This window comes from Geotrypetes seraphini, chromosome 4, assembly GCF_902459505.1.
Source record: "Geotrypetes seraphini chromosome 4, aGeoSer1.1, whole genome shotgun sequence".
NCBI lineage: Eukaryota > Metazoa > Chordata > Amphibia > Gymnophiona > Dermophiidae > Geotrypetes > Geotrypetes seraphini.
The window spans coordinates 202111167-202139145 of record NC_047087.1 but is presented as its reverse complement, the minus strand read 5'-3'; the positions used below and the strand labels follow the sequence as shown (position 1 = coordinate 202139145).

General features: G+C 42.6%; 1 protein-coding gene across 1 annotated transcript in view; it reads left to right on the top strand.

Annotated features, from left to right (window-relative positions):
* Window positions 1–27979, top strand: part of NDST2 (N-deacetylase and N-sulfotransferase 2) — a 687503-nt gene that overhangs the window by 176503 nt on the left and 483021 nt on the right. Inside the window, 1 exon segment of the mRNA XM_033942504.1 lies at window positions 3467–3583. The gene's annotated coding sequence lies outside the window, so the exon portion shown is untranslated.

Here is a 27979-nt window from a genome sequence, read left to right as displayed (position 1 = left end):
AATCCATGAGCCTAAATGAAGTGAGCTAACACATAAGTTCTACTTCAAACCCTTCATCATAGGCATAAAAAAAACACCTTCATTAGTCTTAGAAAGTGAGATACACAATCAAAGCAAAATGTGAAATAAATCACTTATCCTGGACTCTGTTAAGATTCCCCCAACGGTGGCCTTTATTTTGTGGTTGTAACGCTGTTGCTTCAGGGCATAGGATCAACCAAAATATAAACAAATTCACAATAAGTTTCTGTTCTAAGTCAAATAAATCATCAAAACACTTTATACATACTGGGTGCAAAACACGCTCTGCTCTAACGGCACGGCTCTGAAACAGTGGCGCCCTAGCGTTCATAACAGCTGACAAGATCTTGGCTGATTGTAGCCCATATCCAATCGGTATAACTACAAAAAATATGTGCTCCAATAAAAATGCTAGGAATACCCAAGAATTACAAGGCACCAATCAGGGAAACCTGGATTTCAATAATAAAAGTAAAACCAGTCAGTAACGTGATTTAATTCCTTATGTTGTACTGTAATATTGTAATCTGAATTTTTTTTTCTGCTGCAATTGTTTATTGCTTATGTTTAATTTATTCTTCCTGCACACTGCCTTGAGTGAACGCCTTTAAAAATGCAGTAAATAAATAAATAAAATGCCATATAGTATTTGCAAAGTGTTTACTAATCCAAATATGCTAGTTCTCAGGCGTTTGAGTTGTAATGACTCTGCTTGGAAGGATTCTGACAAAAAAAAAAAAAAAGACAATAGTAGAAAGATTTGCACTCTTGATGCACTCTTCATGCACTCTTGATGTATAACTTGGTGCCCAGATATATAGGTTTATAGGTTGACTCTGTAATTTTTGTAAGTTCAATCATTTTGCTGTTAGTGATAGCAAAGGCACACTAGTGAATCTGACAAACATGAATGCATGCTATTTAGCACAGGTTCTAGTTTATGCAATGGAACTTACTAGCATTAGAGGCAAGGATCATCTTTAAGTTCGCCTGCCTCTGCTTCAACAGGCTCTTCTCCAATCTACCTGTCTGAGCACCTTGAAATCGCAGGTCCCTCTCGCACAAGAAACGCTTACCTGTTCGCCTTTCCCTCCCTAAAAGGCTGCCTCTACAAGAGATTTCTCGATAGATCCCTAGCATTCCAAGCGGGCAAATGGAACAATTGCCTAATCGCCCTCATTTCCAATTCTCCGCCCTACCAATTGTTCAGGAAGTTAGTAAAAACCTATCTCTTTGACAAATTCCTCTAACTCACCCCTCCCTCCTTCCCTGCCCCCCTCTAGGACCTCGACAGGCCTCCAGACTCGCTGACTCCTCCTACCTTGCCAAGCCACTAAATGGCCTTCATAACTGATCTCTGTTTATCTAAATGTCCTGTCTTTGTTACGCCTTTATATTATATGCCTCATCATTGCCATGTATGTAACTTCGCTGTAAATGTACAATCTCTTCATCTGTGAACCACATTGAACTTCCATGGTATTGCGGTATACAAGAATAAAGTTATTATTATTATTATTAGCATGTTAACATACTTTGGTAGAATTATCCCTTATTGTTCTGTTCTTTTGAACTAAATAAAGTAAAGGGTTTTCTGTTGAGCCTTTTAAAATTTATTTTCACATGTAAACTAACTAAACTAAACTAAACCTTAAGTTTGTATACCGAGCTCAGCACGGTTTACAGGAAATGGAAACTCCAAAGAGGGTAACAGGACAGTGAAGAGAAAGTTTAGAGGGACTTAGTATAGCAAGGAGGAGGACATATTACTTTTTTGAGAATAGCCAGGTTTTCAGATGTTTTCGGAAAAGTTGGAGGACGCCCAGATTCCGAAGTGGGGCAGACAGGTTATTCCAGAGCTCAGTGCATCTGAAGGAGAGGGATGCACCTAGTTTTCCTGGAAGGGATATGTCTTTTAATGAGGGGAAGGATAGATTGAATTGTTGGGTGGCTCTGGTGATGTTGGGATTCGAGGAATTCCAAGATAGTGGGAAAAGGGGAGGAAGGATGCCATGTAGGATCTTGAAGGTTAGGCAGGTGCATTTAAAGTGGATCCTAGAGACTACTGGAAGCCAGTGAAGTTTGGACAGGAGTGGGGAGACATGGTCAAATTTACTCTTTGCGAAGATTAGTTTAGCTGCAGTGTATACTCTGTTCCTTTAAATTGGGTACAGAGATTGATAACTCGAGCGAATCTTGGCTTCTAAATACAATTGCAGAGTTGTTAATTTAGGGGTCCTTTTACCAAGGTGCAATAGCCGATTTAGCGCATGCTAAACGCTAGTGCATCCGTAGGATATAATAGATGCGTTAGCATTTAGCGTGCGCTAAAACGGCTGGCACGCCTTAGTAAAAGGACCCCTTAGTCATTCCTGCCAGTATTTAACTCTTTTCAGGCATTGTTTGGCCATTGTTTGCCATTTCAGCTTGCATGTGCTAAGAAACTCTTGGTTTTCAAAGGTGGGATTTGGAAAAACTGCAGTAGATTAAATTATACCTTCTGGTGGAATTCGTTATGTCACATTTATAAAATGGAAAGCATAATTGCTATTCAAAAAGGGAATTATAATAAATTTTAAAAGATCTGGGGGCCATTGACAACTTACTGTAATGAATAGATACCATTTTCTATTGAAAGTATATTTGCAAATAGGGGGAGGAGGGTGGTTTAAAGTTTACTGTAGGTTTAATCAATAGAAAAGAATATATTTGTATATTTTTGATTAAATGTTAAAGGAAAGGGTGGGATGGAAGGGAATAAATTTGGGAAGGGGTAAAACGCGAACCTCACGGACCTGACGGACCTCGTGGATCTAAACCCACACGTCCTTAAAAATCTGAAGTCCATGCCGCTTGTAGTTAGGTTCTGGCTCTGACAGACCTCGGTGACAATTTAGTGCTGACGGATCCGTCTCAGCATAGGGAGGGGAAAGTATTAGGATCCGTCAGCGCTACAATGCCATCGAGGTCTGTCGGAGCTGATTTACTGGGGCTGCAGGAAACCAGTTTAAAAGATTCGTTTTAGAGCCGCTCCAGCACTAGCACTAGTCTCTGGCTCTGACAGACCTCGGTGACATTTTAGCGCTGACGGATCCTAATACTTTTCCCTCCCTATGCTGAGACGGATCTGTCAGCACTAAATTGTCACCGAGGTCTGTCAGAGCCATAAACGAACTACAAGCGGCACGGACCTCAGATTTTTAAGGACATGCGGGTTTAGATCCGCGAGGTCCATGAGGTCAGCGTTTTACCCCTTCCCAATAAATTTATATATTTGATATACTAGAAAGAAATTCAAGTGATGTATTTAAATTCAAATGTTTTATTATTTGTACACTTGATGTAAGATTAAAAAATGAATAAAGAATTAAAAAAATAAAAAAGGTGGGATTTGAGATCCTCTCCTCTGCAAATCCTTACTAAATGTGAATTTTTCCTCTTTCAGCTCGCTTTTGGAGAAAGATTTGCAAGCCCCGTTGTCTTCAGAAGCCCGCAGTTGTGCAAGTCCTATTTACCTATTTTTTCAGACTTCAAACTGCTCAATTTTGGTGCTGTGCATAAGGTGAGTGGTAACTAATTCTTGTTTGTAACAAAAAATTGTGTCAGTCATATTAAATCTGCCATTCCTGTCAGTGTTTGTATAAACTGACTCAAGTTTCTTGTGGTAAGAATTTGAGCTGTAATATGTACAAGAGCAATAACATTGGTGTGCTAAAGACCATTGTTTTCTTCAATATGCCAAAAACAGAGTGAAGCAGATCCACAAGTAAAGAAGCTTTTATTTCAATTTCCATCTTTTTTCCAGTACCGCAAATCTAGTTTACTGTTCTCTCTTCCTTTTCTACCAGAAGTAACCAAGGTATTGTGGTTTTGAGCTAGAAAAGATAGAGGTAATATTAAGCGTGCAGCAGTAATTTATTTTTAAATGCTGGCTGCTGCAGGCCTTTTATCATGGGTGAAAAGCACTGGGATGTAACTGGATATCAGTGCTGAATGCCTGAGTATTCTGGTGCCATAACTTTTTTTTCCCATTTAGTGAACTGAATCTACCCTCAGACCACCTATTCTGTTTTTGCATAGGATAGGGCTAAGTCAGGGGTTGTCAAAGTCCCTCCTCGAGGGCCGCAATCCAGTCAGGTTTTCAGGATTTCCCCAATGAATATGCATGAGATCTATGTGCCTGCACTGCTTTCATTGTATGCTAATAGATTTCATGCATATTCATTGGGGAAATCCTGAAAACCCAACTGGATTGCGGCCCTCGAGGAGGGACTTTGACACCCCTGGGCTAAGTGGAGAAAGAAGGCCTTCAGACCAGTGGTAGTAGATCGATGGAATGACCTACAAAATGATTTGAGAAAGATGGGTTTTCTATTGTGACTTTTAGAATGGAGTTGACATTTTATCTTTCCCCCATTAAGGATCATTGCTAATGCTTTGTCTGCTTTCTGGTTTAGTGCTGTTCACTCTTTTGATTGGGTTTGACCAAGAAGAGGGTATACAAAATTTTATTAATAAATAAAGTTTCAAATGCAGTACTTACAGTTTGGAGTTTTCCTAAAGGGGAAAATAGTTGTTGATCAAATTAATATTGTAGGGACTTCATATCCAACACTGTATATTATACAGCGTTCATTGTTTATTCTAAGATGTAAAAGAGTGGGCAGTGAAAGAAGACAAAGTAAGTAGAACTGGAAGTTTCTCATGTTTGCTTCCTAGACTATCTGCTACTGACTTTCATGTACTGTAAAAATAAAAGTGGGAGAATGCTAGGAAACTCTACTCGCATGTTTAGTGGTTTTCAACTTATATGCCCAAATGTAGGGAGTTATTTTGCCAGGCCCAACATCTATGTACCACACTTTCCTTCTGTGCTGGAGTATTGTGGAATATGGCCAACTTCTGTTTGCACCACACTGTCGCCTCCGCTTGACCATGGGAGTGGAATCTGTAGTCCCCACAAACCCTGAAGGACAATCATGGTTTCCACTACTACTGGGTTTTTGCCAAATACTAGGATCTCTACTTCATTCCAACCTGCAGTCTCTACACCTGACAGCTTGGTACTAGAATGTGCTTCACTCTCCACTGATGTGCGGTCAACCCTGAAGTGGTTGTACCATTTCTTTATCTGTGTGGTGCCCATTGCTTCATCTCCGAAGGCCTGTTGAATCTTGCTGATTGTTTCCACTTGGGAATTACCAAGCTTTACACAAAATTTAATACAGTAGTGTTGTTCAACTTTTTCTGTCATTTTGTCAAAAATGAAAATCGGATGGCGTTCACTTACATTTCCTCACTCATCGGTGGTCTGCCAGCAACTGACAGCTTCTGTAGGCAGGAAAAAAATTCAAGCATGCGCATTAGGGTTTCCTGCATACGTGCACGAAACCACGCCTCCCTAGCTTTATTTGTTTACGCAAGAAAAATTGAGGTCTGAAATATGAGGTTTTGAACAGCCCTCATATGTATTATAATAATTTGGCACCTATATATGTAACCCTGATGCTGACCAAATTTCAAAATGTGTCCATGTTGTTTTTCTAGGCTGATTTAATTAATCTGGGTTATTTCACAGGGCACCTGTAGTGGTGACAATTTGTCTTGCTGTTACTGAGCTGACACCAGAATCAGAATATTTATTTTGTATGGGAAAATGTCCTAGTTTTATTCTTCACCCATTGTTGGGGGTTCTGTGACTGCAGAGTATTTGTTTAAATAGAATCCATAAAAGCATTTGGAACGGTTGGTTCAGCGGTTTCTTTGGGTGGACAAGAGAGCTCGTTTACCTCATAGGTTGGTGGCTGCTCCTTGGTATAAGGGAGGCCTGGGTTTGTTGAATCTTCATTTCTTGACTGTTGGTTGTGGCATGCGCCATATCACTGATCTCTTTCGGGGTACTTCTGCTTTTACTAATACCTCCTTAGAACTTTCCTGTTTTCAAACTTCATTTTAGTGCTTATCTCCATTCTGTGCCTTCTGTATAGCCTGAGCTTCTTTCTTGTATGGTCCTTCACCATCCTCTGCAGAGGGTTTGGCACTGAGTCTGTAAATTTCATTCTGTCAGTCCTACTGTTTCTCCTTTCTTGCCTCTGTGTTGTAATGCTAATTTTCTTCCTGGGGTGGATGAGCCAGTTTTGTCTGGTGGGAAGCCCAGGGGATTCATTATTTGTTTCAATTGGTGGAGGATGATGGGAGCATCAAACCTTTTGACCAGTTGCGAGCGGACTTTGATCTCCCTCGTACTAATGGCTTCGCTTATATGCAAATTCATCATTATATTGCTTCTCTACCATCTTGCCACTTGACAGCGTCTCATCAGGAGTTGTTGTCTATGGCGTATACCATTGGATCACAGCTCCCTGTTCCTCTTAAGTTCCACCATAGAAATTTGAAGGATGAATCCCCGTGCTTGATCATGCTAGATTGCGAGATGCTTGGGCTCATGATCTCAATATTGACTTGCCTGATGGTGTGATATTAAGTGTTGTTCAACAATTGTCTGCTTTGCACAAATATACCACTTTTTGGGAATGACATTATAAACTAGTTTTACGCTTGTTCATTTCTCCTAAGAGGGCCTATCTTTCTGGGTTCCATGCATCAGCTGCCTGTCTTCGTTGTCATGCTCCTGATGCTGGATTGGGCCATATGTTTTGGACATGTCCTGTTATTTGCTCCTTTTGGGATGCTATATTTCTTTTTGTGGAGCACATCTGGAATGTCACCATATAGCACTCTCCTTTGTTTTTATTTGGTGCCTCTCTCCACTATTTTCCATGAAGACGGGGAGCTGCTGCTTTTCTCAAGTGGACAGTCCTGGTTGCTTTGAAATGCATACTGCTCAAGTGGTTGGAGGTGGATGCTCCAGACTATACTCTCTTTGGCGATGTCACCTGATCACAGTCTTGATGTGGGAATGCAGAGATATGCTTGATTTATCTTCTCTTCAGGGACGCTCTTTTCAGCGCATTTGGGAGCCGTTTTGGTCTATGACTTCTTTGACTTGTAGTCGTTTACTGAACTGTTGAACTATGTATGTGTATGAGTCTCTGTATATGCTTTTCTTTATTGGTCCATCATTTCGTTTATAGCTTGAAGGAGGACTAAGGGTGGGAGTGGTTTGGGAGTGGACTGGGGGGTTGCACTCTGTTTCTAAATTTAAGTGATCTTGTTCTTTGTTCTTCTGTACTTACCTGTACTTTTTGTTGCTCATTCATGTCAAGCTCAATAAAAATACATTTGCCATTAAATAGAATCCATGATGGTCACATTTGCAATGCAGCATTTGTGAGCATAGTCTGTTAAGTGCCCTGAACTCAAAGGGGTTGATAACTGTCATGCAGCCACAGAAATGTTTGTATACTTTGTACAAATGAAATTGATATGTTTTTTTTGTAATGAAATGTCGTTTTATATTTGCTTGGATTTTAGAATCTTACTATGAGATGCATATAGCCTAAATCAATGTTATGCTTTTATTGATATCACATTCATCTTTATTTTGTCATGTGGGAACAGTGAAGTCAACCCTAAGTGTGTGTTAATCTGTACAAGAGAACTGAGGTGTTCCAAGATAAAAACCTGTTTCTAAAACATCCAAAATAACATGTTTGGATAAAGGAGAAGATGTGTTACAAAGAATTATTCCCCCTTCTTCAAAACTGTGGCGTGGTTTTTAGCGCCGGCCATGGTAGTAACAGCTTTGACACTCATAGAATTCCTATGAGCGTCAGAACTGTTACTACCATGGCCAGTGCTAAAAACCGCACTACGGTTTTGTAAAAAAAAAAAAAAAAAAAGGGAGGGGGGCGGTGGTATGTTTATGCATAAAAATGATTTCTGTGTAATTTGCAGCCATTTCCAGAATACTTTTATAATTCTTAAAGCTAAATTGCAGTATCAACGGCTTTCCCACTCCAAAAGATTAGACCGTTTGTGTTATGTGGCTCTCTGGAGGGAATTTTCCATCTGTTGCCCTGGGGACTCTGTCACAGCATCCTTCGGACTGATTGAGATCTTCGTGGACATCCTTCGGGCCTCCCTGATTCTCCTATGGGATAGAAACTTGGTTGGATAGCGGGCATCAGGTAGTTGCTTATGTGTGAGGGGTGTTTGGTGTATGTTTTATGGAGAGGCAGTTGATGTGCTGGTTGGGTGATGGTTGACAGGTTTGTGTGCGTGTGGGGGTTAAAATGAAGGTTGCAGCTGGAGCGGCGCCACGTGGGCATTGATCTGTTATCCGTTCAGGAACTCGGCTATACAGCTCTATGACATGATTGTTCTGTTTTCATTTTGGATTGCTCTGTCCACTGAGGGCTCCTTTTACGAAAGTGTGCTAAGCGTTTTAGCGCACGCACTGTATTAGCGCATGCTAGTCGAAAATCTACCGCCTGCTCAAAAGGAGGTGGTAGCAGCTAGTGCGCACGGCAATTTAGCGTGCGCTATTCTGTGCGTTAAGACCCTAGTGCGGCTTTGTAAAAGGAGCCCTGAGTGTACAGTTTCTGTTGAGATCTTTTAATAAATATTAATTTTTTTAAAAAACCCATAGTATTCCATCTTTTTTATATCAGGGAAAAGGGAAATAGTCTGTTAATAAATAATGTGCTCCTTTGAGCAGTTAATTTTCTGAAAAAAACCCCAAAATTATATTTTTAAAAACTACTCACATTCAGGCTGTTAGATTTGCTTGATTTTTTCCTGATTTCCTATAAATTACCTGCATAGAAACATGATGTCAGATAAAGGCCAAATGGCTCATCAAATCTACCCATTCACAGCATCCACTATCTCCTACTCTCCCTAAGTGACCCACGTGCCTGTCCCACACATTCTTGAATTCAGATACAGTCTTTGTCTCCATCACCTCTACTGGGAGACTATTCCACCTATCTACCATCCTTTGTGTCAAAAAGTATTTCCTTAGATTACTCCTGAGCCTATCACCTCTTAACATCATCCTATACCCTCTCATTTCGGAGCATCCTTTCTTCTCAAACACATTTATGCCATGTAGGTACTTAACGTCTCTATCATATCTCCCCTTCCCATCTTTCCTCCATAGTATACATAGAGATCTTTGTCTGTCCCCTTATGCTTTATGATGAAGACCACCAACTATTTTAATAGCCGCCTTCTGAACCAACTCCACCCTATTTATACCTTTTTGAAGGTGTGGTCTCCAGAATTGCATACAATATTCTAAATGAGGTCTTACCAGAGTCTTATACAGGAGCATCGATACCTCCTTTTTCCTACTGGCCATACCTCTCCCTATGTACCCTAGCATCCTTCTAGCTTTTGCTGTCATCTTTTAAACCTGTTTGGCCACCTTAAGATCATCACATACTATCACACTCAAATCCCATTCCTCTTTCGTGCACAAATGTTCTTCACCCCCTAAACCAGGAGTGTCAAAGTCCCTCCTCGAGGGCCGCAATCCAGTCGGGTTTTCAGGATTTCCCCAATGAATATGTATGAGCTCTATTAGCATACAATGAAAGCAGTGCATGCAAATAGATCTCATGCATATTCATTGGGGAAATCCTGGGAACCAGACCGGAATGCGGCTCTCGAGGAGGGACTTTGACACCCCTGCCCTAAACTGTACTGTTCTTTCGGGTTTTTGCAGCCCTTGAACTTTTTAGCATTAAATCTTAGCTGCCAAATTTCAGACCATTCTTTAAGCTTCACTAGGTCCTTTCTCATGTTGTTCACACCATCAGAGGTATCTACTCTATTGCAGATTTTGGTATCATCCGCAAAGAGACAAATCTTACCCACTAGCCCTTCAGCAATATCACTCACAAAAATGTTAAAAAGACTAGACCCTAGAACCACACCTTGAGGCATACCACTGGTGGCATCCCTTTCCTCGGAGTGTTCTCCATTGACCATTACCCTCTGTTGCCTTCCACTCAACTAGTTCTGACCCAGTCCGTCACTTTGTGGCCCATACTGAGAGTACGCAGGTTATTTATTAGATGCCTGTATGGAACATTGATGAAGGCTTTGCTAAAATCTAAATACACCTTTTATTCAGTCATCCCATAAATGCCCTACTTAAAATTAAAATATCATTGATCTCTCTATAAGATTTCTGTCAAGAGAAACAATAAACAGAACCCATTCTGAGCTTGTTGGGGAGAACGGGCTAGAAAACGAAATAAATAAAAATAAATAGATGAGTGTTAGTATAGAAATGAGATTTTAGAGAGAATTGTGCCTATTAAAATAAATTTTCCAAAATATATACCAGAATTTGTTTATAACGATATTTTGCTCTTTGTAGTCTTGTAGAAATCTGGATTGTTATTGATTTTTAAAAAAATGAAAAAAATCATACCCGTCTGATGTTCTAAAGTCACGGAAGTGAGTCCCAGCAGGCCATTGGAATTGAATGGGCTGCGTTACATTTGCCACATGGGAACCTTTACTGTGGCTTTGTAAAAGAGGTCCTAAGTAGGATTTGCTTAATGGAAATGACTAATTATACCTTGTGTTGAAGAGAGATACACACTAAGATGCATGTATCACCCCCAGCTTCCTCCCAGGCCATATCTTAAAGATGTAGAAATGTAGACTTTGTGTCAGGGACCAGAATTCCATGCTTGAAACAACATGCTCTTTGCTTGATATTTTTAATTGTTGATCTAATATAGCTTTGGGTAACATCCTGAGCTGGGCTTGTTTTCCTGTGATTATTTAACTAAAATCAGGCTCTTTCCTTTTCAAAGACACAGGAACATCCGTGGATTTCTTCTCCTTAGATTTTTCTGGCACTTTTCAAAATGTTTTTGTAAGTAAAACATGTCATATACAGTTTGGTGGATTTCCAAAAGAGTGGGAATTTGCCCAGCTGTTTGTGACTCATTGTTCAAGTTCATGGAATTTGCTGTTCACATTTGTTAGTTTATTTTCCAGTAGAAGAACTACATTCCAAATGAAGAACAGAGTTTCAAAGCTTAATGTTAAGGCATTGTTTGGGTTACATTTTATATACATACTAATACAGGGGTGCCCACACTCTTTGGGCTTGCGAGCTACTTTTAAAATGACCAAGTCAAAATGATCTACCAACAATAAAATTTTTAAAAAACACAAAGCACATTGTACGCTGAGAAAATGTTAATTATCATTCCTATTCCGGGGGGTTTTCAAAGAGGTCAAGGCAGATGACTCTATGCACTGTTCCCTCAGTAACATCCATACAAAAATAGACAAATATACCCCCTCCCTTTTTACTAAACCACAATAGCAGTTTTTAGTGCAGGGAGCTGCGCTGAATGCCCAGCGCTGCTCTTGATGCTGATAGACTCCCTGCGCTTAAAAACCGCCATAGTGCAAAATATAGACAGCAGATATAAATTCAGACACATTTGGATCACTAAATTGAAAATAAAATCATTTTTCCTACCTTTGTTGGCTGGTGATTTCATGAGTCTTTGGTTGCACTTTCTTCTTCTGACTGTGCATCCAATCTTTCTTCCCTTCTTTCAGCCTGTATGCTCTCTCTCCTCCAGATCTCATTCCCTCCCCCAACTTTTTCTTCCTCTCTCCCTGCCCTTTCTTTCTCCCTGCCTCCCTTTCTTTTTTTTCTGTTTCCCTTCTTTCCTTCTGTCTCCCTGCCTGCCCCCTTTCTTTCTTTCTTTCTCCCTGCCCTCCCCTAAGCCACTGCCGCCGCCATCAGGGAACAGGACCCCAAGCCGCCACCGCCATCGGTAACAGGCCCCAAAGCCACCGCCATCCAAGCTCTCCCTGCTTCCCTGCGTCGGGCCGACCAGCATACACTCCCTCCCCCATGTCAATTCTGCTGTCAGAGAGGAAGTTCCGGCCCAGCCAGGCAGCGATTGGCTGGCCCGAACTTCCTCTCCGACGGCAGAATTGACATCAGGGAGAGGAAGGCTGATCGGCCCGGTAGATCACCAAAGCAAAGTGAGTCCATCATGGAGCCCTGGATGGGTTCCGCGATCGACTCACTTTGCCTTGGCAATCTACCGGTTGATCGCAGTCAACCTATTGGGCACCCCTGTACTAGTAGAAAGATTTATCAAAAATGATGGGGGGGGGGAATAGAATCTGCCCCAGGAACATCCTTTTTCTCTGCTGTGGATCAAGAATACTGCATAATATTTTTTTCAGAAAATGATATGAAGGAAAATGAGAGCAATCTCATTGTATTTTGTAATCCCTGGTTCCCATTTTATCTACATTTCCCTCCCTTCTGTCAACTTCTCTATATGCCTGCCTGCCTTCTTACTTTGGCAGAACCTAATCTAGGGAAACACCCCAACAAATAATGCCACTTGAAGTTCTCCTAAGAGTATTGAAGACAGTGTATTCCTCTAAAAAAATTATAATTTATTGTGTATATATAAAGACCTCAGTGTGTGTGTTGAGCAATATTGTGATCATAGTAAAAAACAAAACCCCAAACAAACAAAAAACCAACCCTCAGTGCTTAAATACACTTGACATAGACCCTTTTTTAGTTATGGGTCCTCAAGGTTCTACACCATCATAGAGCTCTTGGTACAAGTGCACTTGGCAGTGTCCATACTGGGTTACATGGATGATGTCACCCACATGTGAGAACATATGCCTGCTGTCATAAGAACATAAGAATTGCCATACTGGGATAGACCAAAGGGTCATCAAGCCTAGTGTCCTGTTTCCAACAGTGGCCAGCCCATGTCACAAGTACCTGGCAAGATCCCAAGGAGAAAAACAGTATGGAATAAGCAGTAGGTTTCCCAAGCCAACTTAATAATGGCTAATGGACTTCTCCTTTAGGATATTATCCAAACCCTTTTTAAACCCTGCAAAGCTCACATTTCATTCCCAAACTTCAGCAGTACTACTGCACCTACACTTCATGAGAAAATGAGGTACTTTTCATACAGAGAACTCGGAGAAAGGCTTTCTCTAGCAACAAATTCCAGAGTTTAATTACCTGTTGAGTGAAGAAAATTTTCTCTGGTTTGTTTTAAATCTACTAGTTAGTAGTTTCATCACATGCCCCCTAGTCCTACTACTTTTGGAAAAAGTAAACAAATGATTCACATCTACTCGTTCCATTCAGCATTTCATAGACCTCTATCATCTCTCCCGTGCGCTGTCTCTTCTCCATGTTGAAGAGCCATAGCCACTTTAGCCTTTCCTCATAAGGAAGTTGTTCCATTCTTTTTATCATTTTCATTGTCCTTCTCTGTACCTTTACTAATTCTGTTATATCTAGAACTAAATGCAGTATTCAAGGTACAGCTGCTCCATAGAGCCATGTAAAGGCATGATAAAATTTTGATCTTTGCCTTCCACTGGCGGTACTCGAGGGAGTGCAGAAGAGGGCGACTAAGCTGATAAAAGGTATGGAAAATTTTCCAAACGCTGACAGGTTAAAAATGCTGGGGATGTTCTCCCTGGAGAAGAGGAGACTTAGAGGGGACAAGATAGAAACCTTCAAAATCCTTAGGGGCATAGAGAGAGTAAATAAGGACAGATTCTTCAAACTGAGAGGAGCCACAAGCACTAGGGGTCACTCGGAGAAATTGAAAGGGGACAGGTTTAGAACAAATGCTAGAAAATTCTTTTTTACACAGAGGGTGGTAGACACATGGAACGCGCTTCCGGAGGAAGTGATAGGCCAGAACTCTGTACAAGGATTCAAGAAGGGTTTGGATAGGTTCCTGGAGGATAAGGGGATAGAGGGGTACAGATAGAACTTGAGGTAGGTTATAGAAGTGGTCAGAAACCACTTCACAGGTCGCAGACCTGATGGGCCGCCGCGGGAGCGGACCGCTGGGCGAGATGGACCTCGGTCTGACCCAGTGGAGGCAACTTCTTATGTTCTTATGTTCTTAATAATTCCTAACATTTTATTTGTTTTTAGCTGCTGTCGCGCACTAAACTGAGGGCTTCAATGTATCCTCAACGAAAACACCTAGTTCATTTTCCTGGATGGTGACTCCTAACGTGGAGCCCTGCATCACGTAGCTATAGTTTGGGTTCCACTTTCCCGCATGCATCACTTTGCACACTCAGTCTCACAAATTCCTCTTGCAATTTTTCATAATCTTCTTGTGATTTAACAACTTTGAACAAATTTGTGTCATCAGCAAATTTAATGATCTCATTAGTTATTCCTATTTCTAGATCAATGATAAATATGTTAAAAAGCAGAAATCCCAGCACAGACCCTTGGAACCTCACTATTTACCCTCCTGCATTGAGAATATTAACCATTTAACCCTACTCTGTTTTCTATCTTTCAGCCTCTTGCTCAAATCACCATTTTAGGAGACAACTGAAAATGTATTTGTTTACAAGGTTTTTAGGTAATTAATGTATTACATTCAACCGTATATGTGCAGTTTTTTATTCCATTTTGTAAACTGCATAGAACTTAATAGTATTGCGGTATAGTAATACATTTTTATGGGTTTTTAACAAATGTTATATTATTGTGCCTTTCTGTTTACGATGTTTCTGCTCTCGGCACGTCACACTTAGATGTGTGTCTCATTTGCAGTACAGACTCTGTATTTGTCTGTTCTGTAATTTTTTTTTTCTTTATTAACTCTGAACCATCTTGTCCATAGCCCACTAGAGGTAATTCTGAAAAGGCTGCCAAAATTTAGGTGTTAGGATGCTGTTAAGTGTGAATTCTGTATTGGCAATAATACTTATAATTACCATTATAGAGTACTAACATAAGTCAGAATTTACATGACAGTATTTAAGTGTGGCTTCTTATACCATGTTAATGGTCAGTGTTAATGATTAACATAGATCAGTGTTTCGCAAAGTGTGTGCCACGGCATGCGAGATTCATGATTTGCCACAAAGACACCGGTGAGGAGAGGCACCGGCACCAGCTGACTAACTACAGGATGCACCTCTCATGGCCAGAGGCATGTCCTCTAGGCCAGTGTTTTTCAACCGCTGTTCCGCGGCACACTAGTGTGCCGCGAGATGTTGCCTGGTGTGCCGTACGGTCAGGGCCGCCATCAGGGCAGTACCACCAGTCTAGGGAGAGGGGCGGTCCGTCCCACGTGGACAGAAGAGAGCTGGACGAGGGACCCGCGGAGTTCAATACATCTCGAGCCGCGAGGCTCGTCTTCTGTTCCTGCCTGCCCTGCAGCTAACATATAGCCGATCGCAAGCGTTCCCCGATGTCAGCGCTGACGTCGGAGGGAGGGCTTAAGCAAAGCCTGCCCTCCGACGTCAGCGCTGACGTCGGAGAATACTTCCGTTCGGCTATTTGTGCGCGGCAGGGCAGGCAGGAAGCAGAAGACAAGCCTCGCGGCTTGAGCTTCGTTTTGCTGATAAAGTTGCAAAGATGGGCTGGGAGGCAAACACGGAACACAAAAGGGGGGAGGGAGTGCGTTTTGGACACAAGGCATGAACTTGGGAGAGAGGAAGGGAGGGAAAGAGATGCTGAGGTGGGGGAGGGAATGGGTTTTTGGACACAGAAGGCATGAACTTGGGAGAGAGGAAGGGAGGGAAAGAGATGCTGAGGTGGGGGAGGGAATGGGTTTTTGGACACAGAAGGCATGAACTTGGGAGAGAGGAAGGGAGGGAAAGAGATGCTGAGGTGGGGGAGGGAATGGGTTTTTGGACACAGAAGGCATGGACTTGGGAGAGAGGAAGGGAGGGAAAGAGATGCTGAGGTGGGGGAGGGAATGGGTTTTTGGACACATAAGGCATGGACTTGGGAGAGAGGAAGGGAGGGAAAGAGATGCTGAGGTGGGGGAGGGAATGCGTTTTTGGACACAGAAGAAATGGACTTGGGAGAGAGGAAGGGAGGGAAAGAGATGCTGAGGTGGGGGAGGGAATGCATTTTTGGACACAGAAGAAATGGACTTGGGAGAGAGGAAGGGAGGGAAAGAGATGCTGAGGTGGGGGAGGGAATGCGTTTTGGACACAGAAGAAATGGACTTGGGAGAGAGGAAGGGAGGGAAAGAGATGCTGAGGTGGGGGAGGGAATGAGTGTTTGGACACAGAAGGCATGGACTTTGGAGAGAGGAAGGGAGGGAAAGAGATGGTTGTGTACACGGGGAATAGAAGAAAGGAGAATTTTTGGTCATAGGGAGGGAGTGAGGTACAGATAGTGGCATACCAGGGTGGGGAGGGGGCGGTCTGCCCCACCCCGGGTTTACGTCCCAAGGGGGTGCACAGCTGGCCACCCTCCAGTGTTGTCCCTAGGCCGGCAAACTGCAGCTCTTTAGCCACTTGAGTGCCACCGCCGCCATCGGGAACAGGCCGGCGCCAAGTTCTCCCTGCTTTTCCCTGTGGGGCCGGCCAACTCTCGCCACTCGCGTCAATTCTGACATCGGAGAGGACGTTCTGGGCCAGCCAATCGCTGCCTGGCTGGCCTAGAACGTCCTCTCCGACGTTAGAATTGACGACGGGTGGCAAGAGTTGGTCGGCCCCGCGGGGAAGAGAAGCAGGGAGAACTCAGTGCCGGCCTGTTCCCGATGGCGGCAGTGGCAGCCTATTCCCCAGTGGCGGTGGCAGCATTATAAAATACTTTCTTTGTGTTTATTTGATTCCTATTCAAGAGAATTACTTTATATATAGTCAATATAGGCACAGAGTTAAATTTTTTAACATTTTCTAATGGTGGTGTGCCTCGTGATTTTTTTCATGAAACAAGCGTGCCTTTGCCCAAAAAAGGTTGAAAAACACTGCTCTAGGCAGTCAGCTGGTGCCAGCATCTCTCCTCCTCGACACACCTCTCCTCCTAGGGTTAGCAGGCTCAGGGCCCCATCTGGAGGGCATGCACAGATGCTGATGTGATGACATCACACATGCGCATGGTATCATCACGTAAATGTCCACGCATGTCCGGAGACCTTCCAGCCGTAGCCCTGAGTCTAGTGTGCTGCGGCTTCAAAAAGTTTGTGACACACTGACATAGACATAGGACAGCAGATAAAGGCCAAATGGACCATCCAGTCTGCCCTTAAACAGCATCTTCTTCTCTCACCAAAAGATCCCATGTGCCTGTCCCACGCTTTCTTGCATTTAGACAGTCTTTGTCTCCACCACCTCTACCAGGAGACTATTCCATGTATCTACAATCCTTTCCTTAGATTATTCCTACCCCTCACTCTAGAGTTTCCTTTCAGTTGAAAGAGACTTGCATCATGTGTATTTAAATGTCTCTATCATATCTCCCTTCTCCCTCCTTTCCTCCAAAGTATACATACGAGGGCTGTTCAAAAAGTATCAGACCTTTATTCTTAAAAAATACTCGTATTCAGAATCTTATACTAATCTCCTTCAAAGTAGTCCCCTTGGGCTGCCACACACTTCTTCCAACAGTTCTGCCACTGTTGGAAGCAGCGCTGGAACGCCTCTTTTGAGATTGCTCGCAACTGGTCCGTCGCATTTCAGGGGCATGTTCAGCTTGGGGGAAAAAGCCAGAAGTCACACGGAGCCATGTCGGGAGAGTGGGGAGCCTGAGGAATCACATTTGTGTTGTGTTTGCCAGGAAACTCCGTATCAAATATGAAGAATGGGCAGGTGCGTTATCGTGATGGAACTGCCAATTGCCTGCTGCCCACAGGTCTGGCCATTTGCATCTCACAGAATTACGAAGGTGACGCAGAACCTCTTGGGTAGTACCCCTTGGTGATTCGACTATCCTGCATCACCAGGGTCCTCACTTGGTCAATGACTATCTCATTTCTGGATGTTGAGGGCGTACCAAAATGCGCTTCACTCTTCACCGATGTGTGGCCATCTCTGAAGCGATTGTATCACTCCTTTATCTGTGTGTTGCCCATTGCTTTAGCCCCAAAGCCCTGATGAATCTTGTGGATCGTTTACACTTGGGAATAGCCAAGCTTTACACAAAATTTAATGCAGTAGCGTTCAACTTTTTCTGTCATTTTGTCAAAAATGAAAATCAGATAATGCTCACTTATACTTCCTCACTCATCGGCGGTCTGCTGGCGACTGACAGCTTCTGTAGGCAGGAAAAAATTTAAGCATGCGTATTAGGGTCACCTATATACGTGCACCAAACTACGCCTCCCTAGTTTTATTTGTTTACGCAAGAAAAATTAAGGTCTGATACTTTTTGAATAGCCCTCATATGTTTAAATGTTTTTTTATTAAAGTTTTCAGTAACAAAAAGAACCACTGCCACAACAACAGTACAATACAGAGCATACAACCAACTTATACAGTACCCCCCACCCCCAATCAGCAATCCTGTTTTACATAAAAATATCTCCAAAACTCGTGACTGAATAATTCAAAATTCTACTGTGAGCATGAGGTGTAAGATCAGACCAAAACGGTTCCCAAACAGCACAAAATCCATGTCCTTTAGCAGATTCCAAGTCCTGTTGACCACGGCGTTCCAATGATGCTTGAGTAATCAGTCATTGTGCTACTGAAGTCCCATCCAATGTCATCCAGGCCAATAGAATCGCCTTTTTGCACAACAATATCACTCAGTCCACAAATGCTGTCAGTGCCCACCGATGGTAACCAAAGAGAATCTGCATAGTAGGAACCCAAGTTCCGCACCAGATGCGGGAGACAAAGCTACCCAAGGATCTTCAAAAGGCAAACACTAACGGACAGTGCCAAAACTGATGTCCCAGCGAAGCATATGGTGAGGCACATTTCAAACAACAATGTGTGGGAGTAATCTGCATTCGAAATACTCGAATGGGAGAGATATAAAGGCGCAATAGGAATTTTTGTTGAATTTCCCAATGAGTAATATCAAAGGTAAGTTTCAATGACTTCTTCAAAGCTTTACCCAGGTGAAGAGCAGTAATAGTGCTCCACAGTGGACCTCAATTCCGCCAGTATATCAAAGTTTATGCCTGCTGGGAGTCCAACAACCCAACATGGTGAAATCGTAAAGAAATTGCGGCCTGGGCTGAGAGACTAAACATTTCTGAGAGCACCTCCCTACCGTTTTCTGTAATATATTGAGAATCAAGTGAACGAATATAATGCTTAACCTGAAAATAATGAAATACATCAGAGGGTGGTAACCGGTACAATCATTGCAATTGAGCAAAAGTGAATGCGGTGCACAGCATCAGGCAAGAGGAGCAGCAGAAGCAAGGAGAAAAGCAGTTTTAGTAGCAGGAGAAAAGCAGTTTTAAAAGCAGAAACGAGCAGAGGAGGGAGACAGAGAAGAGCAGGAGGCTAGGGGCAGGGCGAGAGTTAGCTCCGCCCACCCCCACCGCATCGGAGAGTCAGCAACCGAACTCCCCCATAAAAGGGGGCGGAGCCAAGGGCGAACGCGGTGCACAGCATCAGGCAAGAGGAGCAGCAGAAGCAAGGAGAAAAGCAGTTTTAGTAGCAGGAGAAAAGCAGTTTTAAAAGCAGAAACGAGCAGAGGAAGGAGACAGAGAAGAGCAGGAGGCTAGGGGCAGGGCGAGAGTTAGCTCCGCCCACCCCCACCGCATCGGAGAGTCAGCAACCGAACTCCCCCATAAAAGGGGGCGGAGCCAAGGGCGAACGCGGTGCACAGCATCAGGCAAGAGTAGCAGCAGAAGCAAGGAGAAAAGCAGTTTTAGTAGCAGGAGAAAAGCAGTTTTAAAAGCAGAAACGAGCAGAGGAGGGAGACAGAGAAAAGCAGGAGAGTAGGGGCACGGCGAGAGTTAGTTCCGCCCACCCCCACCGCATCGGAGAGTCAGCAACCGAACTCCCCCATAAAAGGGGGCAGAGCCAACGGCGTGCAGCCGTTAGGCGCGCGGCCGCTCGCCTTAGCGAGAGCGCCTTTGCGAAGGGCCTCAAGAAGGGCCAAGTCACTACACCCAAGAGCACAGGGAAGGACTGAAAGGTAAAGAAGCGGCAAGCACAGAAGGTAAGAATAAGCAGGCACAGAAGGGACGAGCACATTCAAGCAGCAGTAAGGTAAGGAAGAGAAAAGACAGCACACACAAGAAGGCATCAAGGCAAGAAGCAGATATAGAAGGAACAACCACACACAAGCAAAAGTTAGGCAAGGCTGTGCAAAGGCAGCAGGCACAGAAGGAACAAACACGCAAGCAAAAGTAAGGAAAGGTAGAGCGTAGGCAGCCCACACAAAAGAAGAAGGCAGCAAGGCAAGAAACAGGTGCAGAAGGAAGCAGGCACAGAAGGAGCACGTAAACTTAATTACATTACATTACATTAGTGACTTATATTCCGCCTGTACCTTGCAGTTCTAAGCGGATTACAGTATAAGATAGCTGGACATTTCCAGGAAATTACAATTTAGGGGATGCTTACAGTTCTAAGCGGGTTACAGTACAAGACAGCTGGGTTTTTCCAGGATGTTACAATTTAGGGGACGCTTACATAGTAGATGCAGGGGGATTACAGTTTAGGGAAGGTTTAATAGAGGAGGCAGAGGGGAGAGGTTGGGGAAGGGAGGAGAAATGAGGTATACTAGTAGGGAAGAAGAGTTTAGGGTTGGTTACTTGTTAGGGTCGGTGGGGAGGTTGTATAGTTTTTTTGAATAGTAGGGTTTTGATTTCTTTTCGGAATGATTTAAAGTCACTTGTAGTTGATAACAAGTTGGAGATATAGGGGTCCAATTTCGCTGCCTGCGTCGCTAGGAGGCCGTCGTACATCTTCTTTTGCTGAGTTCCCTTGAGCGGTGGATAGGAGAATAGGTTCTGGATGAAAGGAACGAAGTCAGAAACCACTTCACAGGTCACGGACCTGATGGGCCGCCGCGGGAGCGGACCGCTGGGCTAGATGGACCTCGGTCTGACCCAGTGGAGGCAACTTCTTATGTTCTTATGTTCCAAGTATTTAAACGACTCAGGAACCTACCTTCCCATGTCTGAAGCTGGAAGGGCCAGCACCTCAGATTTCTGCTTATTTAAAGTAAACTCCAAATAAAATTTAAACTTATCTAAAGTGTGCAATAAATGTGACAGAGATGAGTGCGGATTGGTTAAGGTGAACAGCAAGTCATCAGCAAATGCCATGACTTTGATAATAAATGTATAAACTTCAGTTCCTGTAATGTCAGGATCCCTCCTAATGGTGCAGAGAAGGGGCTCCAAATAAAGCAAAAATAAGAGAAGGGACAACCCTGTTGTGTGCTGCGCCCAAGGGAAAAGGAGTCAATACAGATGTCATTGACTAATAGTCTAGCTAATAGAAAAGCATATAAAGTCTGAAGGGCCTGCAGAAACCAGCCCTGCATTCCCATAAATTCCAGTACCCTAAAAAGATATTGCCAATCAATCTGGTCGAAGGCTCTGGCTGCATCTAAGTTGACCATCAAGGCTGGTGAGATTGAACATGAGCTATGGCAATGATTGCCTTACAGACATTTAAGACCAACTGTCGCCCCTGAACGAATCCTACTTGATCTGAATGAATTAAACGAGGTAAATAGACCAATAAACGTATCGGGATCTTTAAGTCTGTTCTCATACTTTTTAAGATGAAGACCACCAACCATTTTAGTAGCCTTCCTCTGGACCGATTCCATATACTGAGTCAACCAGGGCCTTAGGCCTCTCCCTGTTAATCACATGATGCACCAGGGAGGGAAAGACCCGCCATTTTGGACTGGCAGGCCTACGAGTGGGACGGACTGAGCTTCCCTTCTGCTCCAACATCTTTGAAAAGGTACGGAGTGGGTTCAGAGGGTGGGAGTCCGGGGGGGGGGGAGTTGGGAGACCTCTAGTGGCAGGAGGGATTGGGCATCCCTCCTGCCTTTTTTTCAGGGCGGAAAGGGAGAGGGTAGGGGATTGGGGGGGGGGAGGGAGGGGCTCATGGTGTGGGATTCCCCGGTGCCATTCATTGGGGGTCGTTGGGGAGGGCCATCGAGGGGGGTCTTTTTAAAAAAATGGGGCAGATATTGTGTGTGTGTGTAACATGCACAGTGTCTGTGCCCATTAAAAAAAAAGAAAGAAAAAGAATAGGTTTCCTGCCCTGAACATCTGAGTGGCAAGAGGCTTTTCCCTGTCTCTCAGCTGTTCAGTTTTCCCTCACTGGCTCTGCGCATAAGAACATAACATAAGAATAGCCTTACTGGGTCAGACCAATGGTCCATCAAGCCTAGTAGCTCATTCTCACGGTGGCCAATCCAGGTTACTAGTACCTGGCCAAAACCCAAGGAGTAGCTATATTCCATGCTACCGATACAGGCCAATATAAACGACTGGGTTAGGTCAAAAAACCTAGTTCCAAAAAAACGGGAACACTAATAAACAGATAGAGGAACCAGTTCAAAAGTTACTTTCCACTTTTAACGGTGCTCAGAATCCAAGATGGAATTAAAGAACTCAGAGTGGGGGATCAACCCCTACCAGAACTCTTATGGTATCTATCATTGCACCATAGTTGCTGTGAAAAGTTGTTTTGAATCACTGAATGAAGTAAGTACTACTATGTAACTTGCACACTTTCAAGTAGCTTGTAGAATATTGATAATTCAAAGGTTAAATAACTTAGCTGAAGATTGCTGCTAGCGTTAGTTTGGCTGGGTCCTGACGCGTTTCGCCTTACTGGCTTCCTCAGAGAACCCGCAAACAATCTTGCATATGTTATGTATCCTAAATGAGACAGAAAAATATGGTACGAATAAAAATGGATGTAATAAAATCTCAATTTCATACCAAACTCTCGGCGCAGGAGGCAATGTACCTGGTTTGAAAACAGTAATTTTTCTATTTCCTGTGACGTGAGCGCTCAGCTGAGCACCCGATATTTATGCTACTTTTCACAGCAACTATGGTGCAATGATAGATACCATAAGAGTTCTGGTAGGGGTTGATCCCCCACTCTGAGTTCTTTAATTCCATCTTGGATTCTGAGCACCGTTAAAAGTGGAAAGTAACTTTTGAACTGGTTCCTCTACCGATACAGGCCAAGCAGTGGCTTCCCCCCGTCTTTGTCAATAACAGACTATGGACTTTTCCTCCAGAAACTTATCCAAACCTTTCTTAAAACCAGCTGTGCTATCTGCTCTTACCACAACCTCTGGCAATGCGTTCCAGAGCTTAAATATTCTCTAAGTGAAAAAAAATTTCCTCCTATTGATTTTAAAAATATTTCCCTGTAACTTCATCAAGTGTCCCCTAGTCTTTGTAATTTTTGACAGAGTGAAAAATAGATCCACTTGTACCCGGCATGTGTACAGTGGCATGTGTGAGAGTCACTCTTACAGCGATCCATCAGATCGGAGAGCCGGGGATTATGGTGAACATCTGCATGAATCATTTTGCATGCAAACTTTTTAGTGCATCAATAGCTCTTTCTGAATCGGCCAAAAAATTGTATTGGTGCAGACCCACACAGTCTTACCGATCCTCTTAGTTCATCTAGGTCTAACAATAATAACAACACTTTATATACCGCAAGGCCCTAAAGTTCTATGTGGTTTACAATAGTTAAAAATACAACAAATTGAATAAAATTAAAAAGGTAAAAGCCAATAACTAAAAAACTCTTAAAAGATCTGATTATTGCGTGATAAAATTCTACAAATCAGCTACCTAAGTACTTCAAAAACAGATATGTTTTTAGATGTCTCCTAAATTCATCTTAAGTATTGCTGATTATTGGTAGTGCTAGTTAGTGCCTAATTTACCAATTAACTCAAAGTGTAACTGTCGGTATTATTTCTGTTAGCAACTTCTAGTTCCTTTCATTTTGTGATGTATGCATTCAGTTTGTGCTACTTCCAGGAAATGGTAGTGGCTGTAGTACTCAAAGTGGTCATTATTTGGCAGTCTTGTTTTAGAATAATATAGATGTTTGTATGTTTGCTCATCCTGTTTTAAACTAGTGGAAAAGCTTCTATAAATGATGACAGTACAATAAATGACTTGCTATGCTCTTTGTGAGTGCTTGGAAAGGAACCCCAATCACTCCACTGAATTAATCTTCAACCCAGGCCCTATGTTACATGCCCCATCTTCTTGCTGATTTTGTTGAACTTCAGATCCTCCATATCCCAGTAGCCTAATGTAATCTTCGTGAGCAGGAGTGCTAGCAAATCACTTGATGTGCTCTTAGTGTATCATACAAGATGAAGAAGCTGCAATTCTTTTGTATCCTACCACCTATGAGGGACACCAGTACTCTGTGTTAGCACAGAGCACATGCAAATTGAGAAATGTGCACTTAGGATATATGAGTATTCTTGTTAATCAGCAAATATACAGTGTGAATACCAATACAAATGAAAAAGCAAAACTGCCTAGTTATTTATTTCACAAGAACAGAATTTGCCCAGATATACAATGTTAGTATTTCAGATCATTTTTTAAACATTTTTTTGTCATGTTCCAACAATTTGCTCCATAATCCAAAATTGAAATTGGCCAACATTCCACTTTCGAAGGACTCATACTGATATATATTTTTTTCATTTCACACATTCCCCCTGGAGAATAAGAGTGTTAGCCAATTCCATTTTTGGATTATTGAACGGACAGTATTGGCAGCACAAGTGTCCGAAGGGTTCTATCATTTGAGCCAACAATTTGCTCACAGGATTGTCATCTGAATTGGGTGAAAGAGTGATGTCCAAGTAGAGGTTGAATTTTCATGAACCCCCTTTTAATCTATCAACCTTTAGACCTTGGCTTTGTGCTGCTTGGATTGGAACTTAACAAAATTACTGGCAGAACTTTTACTGTTTGGGGGAAAATTTTTATTTAATCATATCTTAGTTCAGAAAGGGTTGCAATAAAGTCCAATACTATTGAAAAAAACTGAAATAATTCCCCTTTGCACAATACTTTAGCACTGTTTCCATTCTCTGATCTTTAATAAAAACAACGTCGTTAGATTATATATGAAGTTCTCTGGTTGTCTACAACATCTGGAATAGAGCAGAGGAAATTCTAAGAGCATACTTGCAGTGTGATGTCATGAAGTATAGGCAAGAAGTAAAAAATGCTTGCTCATTTAAATCGCTGCTGGCGCCAGTGTTCCCTCTAAGGACCGAGTTTGTGAGCAAAAATTGTTTTTTTCATGAGCAAAGGACTGAGTTGATGTGAGCAAAAATTTTCCATTATATTACCCTGATGGTATTATACACTTTACATTATAAATTAAGAATTACAAATATAAAATTTAGAAAATGGAAAATAAGATATTCTTTTATTGAAAGGTCTTATTTTTAAATGTTTTATTAATTTTCAGTGTGCCAGCAAACAACTTCAGCAAAACAAAGCAGAACACTTACAATTTTGCACATGTGATATCAGTACCCCCAAACTCCCCCCCCATCCCCCCAAACAGAAACAAAAGAAAACCCCGAGGACAGGAAACTAAAGAATACTCATATTATAAGTTCAGTAGGTGACTCTAGCAATAGGCGTAAGAGTCAGCCAAAAACGCTCCCAAATCAAACAGAATCTGTGGCCAGGGCCAGTGTCTAAAGCTGCATGTATAACCATCAGTGATCTCGACTGGCTGTAAGTCGGGGGTTCGCTGGCCAGCCACTGAAACAAAATTGCCTTATTGCCAAGTATCATCACTCGAGCCACAAAAGCAGAAAGTCCTTTAGTTTTGGGAGAAGCAATAGTATAGAATCCAAATAGTGCTCTGGGAGTTAGAGTCTACCGTCTACCCCAGAGAGAAGTGATGTAGTGACCCAATCGCTGCCAGAATTTAAGAATACGCGGGCAAGAATAAAACATATGTCCCAGTGAGGCGTGTGCCTGAGTACATTTCGGGCAGTGATGCTCCTGGGTAATGCTATAGAAAGGTCTTAAAACATTTTTCAGTTAGCTCTCAGAGGGCCAATACCACCTTCCCCAGGTCAAGACAGTAAGCTGTCCTGACCAGAGAAAGGAGATTTTGGTCTCTGACAGATGGTCAAAAATGTATTAAAATTAGTTCAAAGAAAATATATCTTAACTAGTGTTTAAGCCCGTTACATTAACGAGTGCTAGAATAGATTAGTCTGATCCAGTATGGCTATTCTTCTTATGTCTTATCCCCATATTCAGGCTCCCATTTCCCTATTTCTACCTTTTTTCACCAACTTAAAAATCTGTCCCCTTTCTCTATCTTTCACGTCCATAGAACTCCCTCTCCATTCCCCCTTTCCCTATGAACCTTTGCTTCTGCATCTTTACTTATTCTTCCAGCTCCTATCTTCAGCCCCTTTCTGTCACATGTCCCCTTTTGTGCCCCTTCTCCCCCTTTTTTTATCCCCAGCTCCCTTTTCTCACACATTCCCTTTTTATAGCCCCTAACCCCCTTCTCATACCTGTTGTTCAAGCCCTCACTTTTAGCCCTAGTCTCCTTATCACACCTATCTTCCTTTTCAACCCCCAAATCCAGACTCAGACCCCTTCTCTCACAACTCACATTTTGCAGTCCCAAACTCCAGCACTCTTCTCCGAACTGTCTTCTTTTAACAGTCTTCTATACCAGGTCTCTTTTCCCAAGAACCCCCCTTTAAAGCCTCCTTCCCTCACATGTCCCCTTTTTTTCAGCCCCAGCTTCAAACCCTTTTTTTAGCCCCCCACCCCCGTCCCCTTCTCCCATCTTTTCCCTTACAGCCTCTTGCCCCAGCCCCCTTTTCTCACATGTCCCTTTTGCAGCCTCCTTCTCACACATATCCCCTTTTCTGCCCCCAGTCCCCCTTCTCTTACACATCCCCACTGTCGGCACCTTTCTCTAACATGTTTCCTTTTTACAATACTGATCCCAGCTCCAGCCCCCTTCTCCCACCTACCCCTTTTTTTCAGCCCCTAGTTCCCTTCTCCTATTTGACCTCTTTTAACTCTGAAGTGGGGCTTGGACCCTGGTCCAATGAAATCAGTTCCCATTCGCTCTGGTATATCGTGTGCTGAGATACTTCCCTGCTCGGCGGTTTTATTGTATTGTGCATGTGTTTTAATGTGGCACGGAAACACGAAGGCATGGAGTTTCAATCGTAGTGCCCATGCGCTAACTAAGGTATTATTATTTTGGATTCTATTTTATATTTATTAACCTTTATAAACATGGGTGCAGTATTACTTTATCCTGAATTAAAAATAAAATTATTTTTTTCTACCTTTGTTTTCTGGCCATTCTTCAAATAAAATGCTACAATACCTATATCATCTTATATTGCCCGGGGTCTTGCAATGAAACTGACCTGGAAAGTACTCTTTCTTGTAGTGGTTAATTTGGCTATGATAATTGTTAGATTTCAAGCCTTAGCTATTTATAAATATTATGCTCAATTGCTTTATAATAAAGTAGTATGCACTAATCTCAAAATCTTGCCAAAGGTTGTATGCAAGAAGTCCTTCCATATTCTGGATTTTAAGTGAGCTATCAATTATCTTGAAAGAATGAAATGCAGTTGTTCATATCCTTCAATTCCTAATAGACTTGGCATTCTAGTGGCAGTGTGGACCCTAGCCAACTGGTTAATGTTCTTTATCCAGCTCTATTATAATTAGAGTGGTATCCCCATGACCAATTCAGTTAAACCTCATGAAGACAAGAGACACTTTGCTGGAAAGCATCAGCAGAGCAGCTACTTGCTCCTTCATACTTTTACTTAACCCTACTACTTGGACTAGTTTTCAAAGACAATATATTTGGATGAGCAGTATTCATCCTTTGTGATTTATTCAACTCTTGCTCCATTATCTGATCAAACTGCTTGTAACAGACAAGTTACTAATAAAGCTGAGCATCTCTGAGCTTGGGAAGCATCCACTTATGTGCTTGAATACATCCTGTTTGCTGATGGGAAAAGCAAAGCTGCTTACTTATAACAGATATAATAAGTGATCTCCATAGACAGCAGAATTCCACAATCCATTCCACAAGTTCCTCAAATCTGGTCCACAACCCTGCCTGGTTTTCAGGATTTCCATAATGAATATGTATGATATCTGTTCTCATTCTCTGCTTCCATTGCATAAGAACATAAGAATTGCTGCTGCTGGGTCAGACCAGTGGTCCATCCTGCCCGGCAGTCCGCTCACGCGGCGGCCCCCAGGTCAAAGACCAA